Source organism: Apostichopus japonicus, chromosome 20 (genome assembly GCF_037975245.1).
Source record: "Apostichopus japonicus isolate 1M-3 chromosome 20, ASM3797524v1, whole genome shotgun sequence".
NCBI classification, from domain to species: domain Eukaryota; kingdom Metazoa; phylum Echinodermata; class Holothuroidea; order Aspidochirotida; family Stichopodidae; genus Apostichopus; species Apostichopus japonicus.
In genome coordinates, this window is record NC_092580.1 from 8,817,765 (window position 1) to 8,830,459 (window position 12,695).

Genomic DNA, 12,695 nt, shown 5'->3' on the forward strand with positions numbered 1-12,695 from the left:
ATCAATCAAATGTGCGACACCGATAAATCGAATGTTCGACACCCATCAATCGAATGTTCGACACCCATCAATCGAATGTTCGACACCGATCAATCGAATATTCGACACCCATCAATCGAATGTTCGACACCCATCAATCGAATGTTCGACACCGATCAATCGAATGTTCGACACCGATCAATCGAATGTTCGACACCCATCAATCGAATGTTCGACACCCATCAATCGAATGTGCGACACCTATCAATCGAATGTGCGACATGGATCAATCCAATGTTCGACACCGATCAATCGAATGTTCGACACCGATCAATCGAATTAGCGGCACCGATCAATCGAATGTTCGACACCCATCGATCGAATGTTCGACACCCATCGATCGAATGTTCGACACCGATCAATCGAATGTTCGACACAGATCAATCGAATGTTCGACACCCATCAATCGAATGTTCGACACCCATCAATCGAATGTTCGACACCGATCAATCGAATTTGCGGCACCGATCAATCGAATGTTCGACACCAATCGACCGAATGTGCGACAACCATCAATCGAATGTGCGACACCAATTAAACGAATGTTCGACACCGATTAAACAATTGTTCGACACCGATCAATCGAATGTGCGACACCTATCAATCAAATGTGCGACACCGATCAATCGAATGTTCGACACCCATCAATCGAATGTTCGACACCCATCAATCGAATGTTCGACACCGATCAATCGAATGTTCGACACCCATCAATCGAATGTTCGACACCCATCAATCGAATGTTCGACACCCATCAATCAAATGTGCGACACCTATCAATCAAATGTGTGGCACCGATCAATCGAATGTTCGACACCGATCAATCGAATGTTCGACACCCATCAATCGAATGTTCGACACCGATCAATCGAATGTTCGACACCCATCAATCGAATGTTCGACACCGATCAATCGAATGTGCGACACAGATCAATCGAATGTCCGACAACCATCAACCGAATGTGCGACATCGATCAATCGAATGTTCGACACCAATCGACCGAATGTGCGACAACCATCAATCGAATGTGCGACACCAATTAAACGAATGTTCGACACCGATTAAACGAATGTTCGACACCGAGCAATCGAATGTGCGACACCTATCAATCAAATGTGCGACACCGATCAATCGAATGTTCGACACCCATCAATCGAATGTTCGACACCCATCAATCGAATGTTCGACACCGATCAATCGAATGTTCGACACCGATAAATCGAATGTTCGACACCGATCAATCGAATGTTCGACAACGATCAGCCGAATATGCGACACCCATTAATCGAATGTTCGACACCGATCAATCGAATTTGCGGCACCGATCAATCGAATGTTCGACACCAATCGACCGAATGTGCGACAACCATCAATCGAATGTGCGACACCAATTAAACGAATGTTCGACACCGATTAAACGAATGTTCGACACCGAGCAATCGAATGTGCGACACCTATCAATCAAATGTGCGACACCGATCAATCGAATGTTCGACACCCATCAATCGAATGTTCGACACCCATCAATCGAATGTTCGACACCGATCAATCGAATGTTCGACACCGATAAATCGAATGTTCGACACCGATCAATCGAATGTTCGACACCCATCAATCGAATGTTCGACACCCATCAATCGAATGTGAGACACCGATCAATCAAATGTTCGACACCGATCAATCGAATGTTCGACATCGATCAATCGAATTTGCGGCACCGATCAATCAAATGTTTGGCACCGGTCAATCGAATGTTCGACACCGATCAATCGAATGTTCGACACCAATCGACCGAATGTGCGACAACCATCAATCGAATGTGCGACACCAATGAAACGAATGTTCGACACCGATTAAACGAATGTTCAACACCGATCAATCGAATGTGCGACACCTATCAATCAAATGTGCGACACCGATCAATCGAATGTTCGACAACCATCAATCGAATGTTCGACACCCATGAATCGAATGTTCGACACCGATCAATCGAATGTTCGACACCGATCAATCGAATGTTCGACACCCATCAATCGAATGTTCGACACCCATGAATCGAATGTTCGACACCGATCAATCGAATGTTCGACACCGATCAATCGAATGTTCGACACCCATCAATCGAATGTTCGACAACGATCAATCGAATGTGCGACATGGATCAATCAAAGGTTCGACACCGATCAATCGAATGGTAGACACCGATCAATCGAATTTGCGGCACCGATCAATCAAATGTGTGGCACCGATCAATCGAATGTTCGACACCGATCAATCGAATGTTCGACACCTATCAACCGAATGTGCGACACAGATCAATCGATGTGCTACACCGATTAAACGAATGTTCGACACCGATCAATCGAATGTGCTGCACCGATTAAGCGAATGTTCGACACCGGTCAATCGAATATACGACACCTATCAATCAAATGTGCGACATGGATCAATCAAATCTTCGACACCGATCAATCGAATGTTCGACACCGATCAATCGAATTTGCGGCACCGATCAATCAAATGTGTGGCACCGATCAATCGAATGTTCGACACCGATCAATCGAATGTTCGACACCCATCAATCGAATGTTCGACACCCATTAATCGAATGTTCGACACCGATCAATCGCATGTTCGACACCGATCAATCGAATGTTCGACACCCATCAATCGAATGTTCGACACCCATCAATCGAATGTTCGACACCGGTAAATCGAATGTGCGGTACCGATGAATCGAATATGCGACACCCATTAATCGAATGTTCGACACCGATCAATCGAATGTTCGACAACCATCAAACGAATGTGCGACACCCATCAATCGAATGTTCGACACCGATCAATCGAATGTTCGACACCCATCAATCGAATGTTCGACACCGATCAATCGAATGTTCGACACCCATCAATCGAATGTTCGACACCGATCAATCGAATGTGCGACACAGATCAATCGAATGTCCGACAACCATCAACCGAATGTGCGACATCGATCAATCGAATGTTCGACACCGATCAATCGAATATACGACACCGATCAATCGAATGTGCGACACCCATTAATCGAATGTCCGACAACCATTAATCGAATGTTCGACAACGATCAGCCGAATATGCGACACCCATTAATCGAATGTTCGACACCGATCAATCGAATTTGCGGCACCGATCAATCGAATGTTCGACACCAATCGACCGAATGTGCGACAACCATCAATCGAATGTGCGACACCAATTAAACGAATGTTCGACACCGATTAAACGAATGTTCGACACCGAGCAATCGAATGTGCGACACCTATCAATCAAATGTGCGACACCGATCAATCGAATGTTCGACACCGATAAATCGAATGTTCGACACCCATCAATCGAATGTTCGACACCGATCAATCGAATGTTCGACACCGATAAATCGAATGTTCGACACCGATCAATCGAATGTTCGACACCCATCAATCGAATGTTCGACACCCATCAATCGAATGTGCGACACCGATCAATCAAATGTTCGACACCGATCAATCGAATGTTCGACATCGATCAATCGAATTTGCGGCACCGATCAATCAAATGTTTGGCACCGGTCAATCGAATGTTCGACACCGATCAATCGAATGTTCGACACCAATCGAGAGAATGTGCGACAACCATCAATCGAATGTGCGACACCAATGAAATGAATGTTCGACACCGATTAAACGAATGTTCAACACCGATCAATCGAATGTGCGACACCTATCAATCAAATGTGCGACACCGATCAATCGAATGTTCGACACCCATCAATCGAATGTTCGACACCCATGAATCGAATGTTCGACACCGATCAATCGAATGTTCGACACCGATCAATCGAATGTTCGACACCCATCAATCGAATGTTCGACACCCATCAATCGAATGTTCGACACCGATCAATCGAATTTGCGGCACCGATCAATCGAATGTTCGACACCAATCGACCGAATGTGCGACAACCATCAATCGAATGTGCGACACCAATTAAACGAATGTTCGACACCGATTAAACAAATGTTCGACACCGATCAATCGAATGTGCGACACCTATCAATCAAATGTGCGACACCGATAAATCGAATGTTCGACACCCATCAATCGAATGTTCGACACCCATCAATCGAATGTTCGACACCGATCAATCGAATATTCGACACCCATCAATCGAATGTTCGACACCCATCAATCGAATGTTCGACACCGATCAATCGAATGTTCGACACCGATCAATCGAATGTTCGACACCCATCAATCGAATGTTCGACACCCATCAATCGAATGTGCGACACCTATCAATCGAATGTGCGACATGGATCAATCCAATGTTCGACACCGATCAATCGAATGTTCGACACCGATCAATCGAATTAGCGGCACCGATCAATCGAATGTTCGACACCCATCGATCGAATGTTCGACACCCATCGATCGAATGTTCGACACCGATCAATCGAATGTTCGACACAGATCAATCGAATGTTCGACACCCATCAATCGAATGTTCGACACCCATCAATCGAATGTTCGACACCGATCAATCGAATTTGCGGCACCGATCAATCGAATGTTCGACACCAATCGACCGAATGTGCGACAACCATCAATCGAATGTGCGACACCAATTAAACGAATGTTCGACACCGATTAAACAATTGTTCGACACCGATCAATCGAATGTGCGACACCTATCAATCAAATGTGCGACACCGATCAATCGAATGTTCGACACCCATCAATCGAATGTTCGACACCCATCAATCGAATGTTCGACACCGATCAATCGAATGTTCGACACCCATCAATCGAATGTTCGACACCCATCAATCGAATGTTCGACACCCATCAATCAAATGTGCGACACCTATCAATCAAATGTGTGGCACCGATCAATCGAATGTTCGACACCGATCAATCGAATGTTCGACACCCATCAATCGAATGTTCGACACCGATCAATCGAATGTTCGACACCCATCAATCGAATGTTCGACACCGATCAATCGAATGTGCGACACAGATCAATCGAATGTCCGACAACCATCAACCGAATGTGCGACATCGATCAATCGAATGTTCGACACCAATCGACCGAATGTGCGACAACCATCAATCGAATGTGCGACACCAATTAAACGAATGTTCGACACCGATTAAACGAATGTTCGACACCGAGCAATCGAATGTGCGACACCTATCAATCAAATGTGCGACACCGATCAATCGAATGTTCGACACCCATCAATCGAATGTTCGACACCCATCAATCGAATGTTCGACACCGATCAATCGAATGTTCGACACCGATAAATCGAATGTTCGACACCGATCAATCGAATGTTCGACAACGATCAGCCGAATATGCGACACCCATTAATCGAATGTTCGACACCGATCAATCGAATTTGCGGCACCGATCAATCGAATGTTCGACACCAATCGACCGAATGTGCGACAACCATCAATCGAATGTGCGACACCAATTAAACGAATGTTCGACACCGATTAAACGAATGTTCGACACCGAGCAATCGAATGTGCGACACCTATCAATCAAATGTGCGACACCGATCAATCGAATGTTCGACACCCATCAATCGAATGTTCGACACCCATCAATCGAATGTTCGACACCGATCAATCGAATGTTCGACACCGATAAATCGAATGTTCGACACCGATCAATCGAATGTTCGACACCCATCAATCGAATGTTCGACACCCATCAATCGAATGTGAGACACCGATCAATCAAATGTTCGACACCGATCAATCGAATGTTCGACATCGATCAATCGAATTTGCGGCACCGATCAATCAAATGTTTGGCACCGGTCAATCGAATGTTCGACACCGATCAATCGAATGTTCGACACCAATCGACCGAATGTGCGACAACCATCAATCGAATGTGCGACACCAATGAAACGAATGTTCGACACCGATTAAACGAATGTTCAACACCGATCAATCGAATGTGCGACACCTATCAATCAAATGTGCGACACCGATCAATCGAATGTTCGACAACCATCAATCGAATGTTCGACACCCATGAATCGAATGTTCGACACCGATCAATCGAATGTTCGACACCGATCAATCGAATGTTCGACACCCATCAATCGAATGTTCGACACCCATGAATCGAATGTTCGACACCGATCAATCGAATGTTCGACACCGATCAATCGAATGTTCGACACCCATCAATCGAATGTTCGACAACGATCAATCGAATGTGCGACATGGATCAATCAAAGGTTCGACACCGATCAATCGAATGGTAGACACCGATCAATCGAATTTGCGGCACCGATCAATCAAATGTGTGGCACCGATCAATCGAATGTTCGACACCGATCAATCGAATGTTCGACACCTATCAACCGAATGTGCGACACAGATCAATCGATGTGCTACACCGATTAAACGAATGTTCGACACCGATCAATCGAATGTGCTGCACCGATTAAGCGAATGTTCGACACCGGTCAATCGAATATACGACACCTATCAATCAAATGTGCGACATGGATCAATCAAATCTTCGACACCGATCAATCGAATGTTCGACACCGATCAATCGAATTTGCGGCACCGATCAATCAAATGTGTGGCACCGATCAATCGAATGTTCGACACCGATCAATCGAATGTTCGACACCCATCAATCGAATGTTCGACACCCATTAATCGAATGTTCGACACCGATCAATCGCATGTTCGACACCGATCAATCGAATGTTCGACACCCATCAATCGAATGTTCGACACCCATCAATCGAATGTTCGACACCGGTAAATCGAATGTGCGGTACCGATGAATCGAATATGCGACACCCATTAATCGAATGTTCGACACCGATCAATCGAATGTTCGACAACCATCAAACGAATGTGCGACACCCATCAATCGAATGTGCGACACCCATTAATCGAATGTCCGACAACCATCAATCGAATGTTCGACAACGATCAGCCGAATATGCGACCCCTATCAATCGAATGTTCGACAACCATCAATCGAATGTTCGACACCGATCAATCGAATGTGCGACACAGATCAATCGAATGTCCGACAACCATCAACCGAATGGGCGACATCGATCAATCGAATGTTCGACACCGATCAATCGAATATACGACACCGATCAATCGAATGTGCGACACAGATCAATCGAATGTGCGAGACCTATCAATCGAATGTGCGACACAGATCAATCGAATGTTCGACACCGATCAATCGAATATACGACACCTATCAATCAAATGTGCGACATGGATCAATCCAATGTTCGACACCCATTAATCGAATGTCCGACAACCATCAATCGAATGTTCGACACCTATCAATCAAATCTGCGACACCGATCAATCGAATGTTCGACACCCATCAATCGAATGTTCGACACCCATCAATCGAATGTTCGACACCGATCAATCGAATGTTCGACACCGATCAATCGAATGTTCGACACCGATCAATCGAATGTTCGACACCCATCAATCGAATGTTCGACACCCATCAATCGAATGTGCGACACCGATCAATCAAATGTTCGACACCGATCAATCGAATGTTCGACACCGATCAATCGAATTTGCGGCACCGATCAATCAAATGTTTGGCACCGGTCAATCGAATGTTCGACACCGATCAATCGAATGTTCGACACCAATCGACCGAATGTGCGACAACCATCAATCGAATGTGCGACACCAATGAAACGAATGTTCGACACCGATTAAACGAATGTTCAACACCGATCAATCGAATGTGCGATACCTATCAATCAAATGTGCGACACCGATCAATCGAATGTTCGACACCCATTAATCGAATGTTCGACACCCATGAATCGAATGTTCGACACCGATCAATCGAATGTTCGACACCGATCAATCGAATGTTCGACACCCATCAATCGAATGTTCGACACCCATGAATCGAATGTTCGACACCGATCAATCGAATGTTCGACACCGATCAATCGAATGTTCGACACCCATCAATCGAATGTTCGACAACCATCAACCGAATGGGCGACATCGATCAATCGAATGTTCGACACCGATCAATCGAATATACGACACCGATCAATCGAATGTGCGAAACCCATTAATCGAATATCCGACAACCATTAATCGAATGTTCGACAACGATCAGCCGAATATGCGATTCCTGTCAATCGAATGTTCGACAACCATCAATCGAATGTGCGACACAGATCAATCGAATGTGCGAGACCTATCAATCGAATGTGCGACACAGATCAATCGAATGTTCGACACCGATCAATCGAATATACGACACCTATCAATCAAATGTGCGACATGGATCAATCCAATGTTCGACACCCATTAATCGAATGTCCGACAACCATCAATCGAATGTTCGACACCTATCAATCAAATGTGCGACACCGATCAATCGAATGTTCGACACCCATCAATCGAATGTTCGACACCCATGAATCGAATGTTCGACACCGATCAATCGAATGTTCGACACCGATCAATCGAATGTTCGACACCCATCAATCGAATGTTCGACAACGATCAATCGAATGTGCGACATGGATCAATCAAAGGTTCGACACCGATCAATCGAATGGTAGACACCGATCAATCGAATTTGCGGCACCGATCAATCAAATGTGTGGCACCGATCAATCGAATGTTCGACACCGATCAATCGAATGTTCGACACCTATCAACCGAATGTGCGACACAGATCAATCGATGTGCTACACCGATTAAACGAATGTTCGACACCGATCAATCGAATGTGCTGCACCGATTAAGCGAATGTTCGACACCGGTCAATCGAATATACGACACCTATCAATCAAATGTGCGACATGGATCAATCAAATCTTCGACACCGATCAATCGAATGTTCGACACCGATCAATCGAATTTGCGGCACCGATCAATCAAATGTGTGGCACCGATCAATCGAATGTTCGACACCGATCAATCGAATGTTCGACACCCATCAATCGAATGTTCGACACCCATTAATCGAATGTTCGACACCGATCAATCGCATGTTCGACACCGATCAATCGAATGTTCGACACCCATCAATCGAATGTTCGACACCCATCAATCGAATGTTCGACACCGGTAAATCGAATGTGCGGTACCGATGAATCGAATATGCGACACCCATTAATCGAATGTTCGACACCGATCAATCGAATGTTCGACAACCATCAAACGAATGTGCGACACCCATCAATCGAATGTGCGACACCCATTAATCGAATGTCCGACAACCATCAATCGAATGTTCGACAACGATCAGCCGAATATGCGACCCCTATCAATCGAATGTTCGACAACCATCAATCGAATGTTCGACACCGATCAATCGAATGTGCGACACAGATCAATCGAATGTCCGACAACCATCAACCGAATGGGCGACATCGATCAATCGAATATACGACACCTATCAATCAAATGTGCGACATGGATCAATCCAATGTTCGACACCCATTAATCGAATGTCCGACAACCATCAATCGAATGTTCGACACCTATCAATCAAATGTGCGACACCGATCAATCGAATGTTCGACACCCATCAATCGAATGTTCGACACCCATGAATCGAATGTTCGACACCGATCAATCGAATGTTCGACACCGATCAATCGAATGTTCGACACCGATCAATCGAATGTTCGACACCCATCAATCGAATGTTCGACACCCATCAATCGAATGTGCGACACCGATCAATCAAATGTTCGACACCGATCAATCGAATGTTCGACACCGATCAATCGAATTTGCGGCACCGATCAATCAAATGTTTGGCACCGGTCAATCGAATGTTCGACACCGATCAATCGAATGTTCGACACCAATCGACCGAATGTGCGACAACCATCAATCGAATGTGCGACACCAATGAAACGAATGTTCGACACCGATTAAACGAATGTTCAACACCGATCAATCGAATGTGCGACACCTATCAATCAAATGTGCGACACCGATCAATCGAATGTTCGACACCCATCAATCGAATGTTCGACACCCATGAATCGAATGTTCGACACCGATCAATCGAATGTTCGACACCGATCAATCGAATGTTCGACACCCATCAATCGAATGTTCGACACCCATGAATCGAATGTTCGACACCGATCAATCGAATGTTCGACACCGATCAATCGAATGTTCGACACCCATCAATCGAATGTTCGACAACCATCAACCGAATGGGCGACATCGATCAATCGAATGTTCGACACCGATCAATCGAATATACGACACCGATCAATCGAATGTGCGACACCCATTAATCGAATATCCGACAACCATTAATCGAATGTTCGACAACGATCAGCCGAATATGCGATTCCTGTCAATCGAATGTTCGACAACCATCAATCGAATGTGCGACACAGATCAATCGAATGTGCGAGACCTATCAATCGAATGTGCGACACAGATCAATCGAATGTTCGACACCGATCAATCGAATATACGACACCTATCAATCAAATGTGCGACATGGATCAATCCAATGTTCGACACCCATTAATCGAATGTCCGACAACCATCAATCGAATGTTCGACACCTATCAATCAAATGTGCGACACCGATCAATCGAATGTTCGACACCCATCAATCGAATGTTCGACACCCATCAATCGAATGTTCGACACCGATCAATCGAATGTTCGACACCCATCAATCGAATGTTCGACACCCATCAATCGAATGTTCGACACCGATCAATCGAATGTTCCACACCGATCAATCGAATGTTCGACACCGATCAATCGAATGTTCGACACCCATCAATCGAATGTTCGACACCCATCAATCGAATGTGCGACACCGATCAATCAAATGTTCGACACCGATCAATCGAATGTTCGACACCGATCAATCGAATTTGCGGCACCGATCAATCAAATGTTTGGCACCGGTCAATCGAATGTTCGACACCGATCAATCGAATGTTCGACACCAATCGACCGAATGTGCGACAACCATCAATCGAATGAGCGACACCAATGAAACGAATGTCCGACACCGATTAAACGAATGTTCAACACCGATCAATCGAATGTGCGACACCTATCAATCAAATGTGCGACACCGATCAATCGAATGTTCGACACCCATCAATCGAATGTTCGACACCCATCAATCGAATGTTCGACACCGATCAATCGAATGTTCGACACCGATCAATCGAATGTTCGACACCCATCAATCGAATGTTCGACACCCATGAATCGAATGTTCGACACCGATCAATCGAATGTTCGACACCGATCAATCGAATGTTCGACACCCATCAATCGAATGTTCGACAACGATCAATCGAATGTGCGACATGGATCAATCAAAGGTTCGACACCGATCAATCGAATGGTAGACACCGATCAATCGAATGTTCGGCACCGATCAATCAAATGTGTGGCACCGATCAATCGAATGTTCGACACCGATCAATCGAATGTTCGACACCTATCAACCGAATGTGCGACACAGATCAATCGATGTGCTACACCGATTAAACGAATGTTCGACACCGATCAATCGAATGTGCTGCACCGATTAAGCGAATGTTCGACACCGGTCAATCGAATATACGACACCTATCAATCAAATGTGCGACATGGATCAATCAAATCTTCGACACCGATCAATCGAATGTTCGACACCGATCAATCGAATTTGCGGCACCGATCAATCAAATATGTGGCACCGATCAATCGAATGTTCGACACCGATCAATCGAATGTTCGACACCCATCAATCGAATGTTCGACACCCATTAATCGAAAGTTCGACACCGATCAATCGCATGTTCGACACCGATCAATCGAATGTTCGACACCCATCAATCGAATGTTCGACACCCATCAATCGAATGTTCGACACCGGTAAATCGAATGTGCGGTACCGATGAACCGAATATGCGACACCCATTAATCGAATGTTCGACACCGATCAATCGAATGTTCGACAACCATCAAACGAATGTGCGACACCCATCAATCGAATGTGCGACACCCATTAATCGAATGTCCGACAACCATCAATCGAATGTTCGACAACGATCAGCCGAATATGCGACCCCTATCAATCGAATGTTCGACAACCATCAATCGAATGTTCGACACCGATCAATCGAATGTGCGACACAGATCAATCGAATGTCCGACAACCATCAACCGAATGGGCGACATCGATTAATCGAATGTTCGACACCGATCAATCGAATATACGACACCGATCAATCGAATGTGCGACACCCATTAATCGAATGTCCGACAACCATTAATCGAATGTTCGACAACGATCAGCCGAATATGCGATTCCTGTCAATCGAATGTTCGACAACCATCAATCGAATGTGCGACACAGATCAATCGAATGTGCGAGACCTATCAATCGAATGTGCGACACAGATCAATCGAATGTTCGACACCGATCAATCGAATATACGACACCTATCAATCAAATGTGCGACATGGATCAATCCAATGTTCGACACCGATCAATCGAATGTTCGACACCGATCAATCGAATTAGCGGCACCGATCAATCAAATGTGTGGCACCGATCAATCGAATGTTCGACACCCATTAA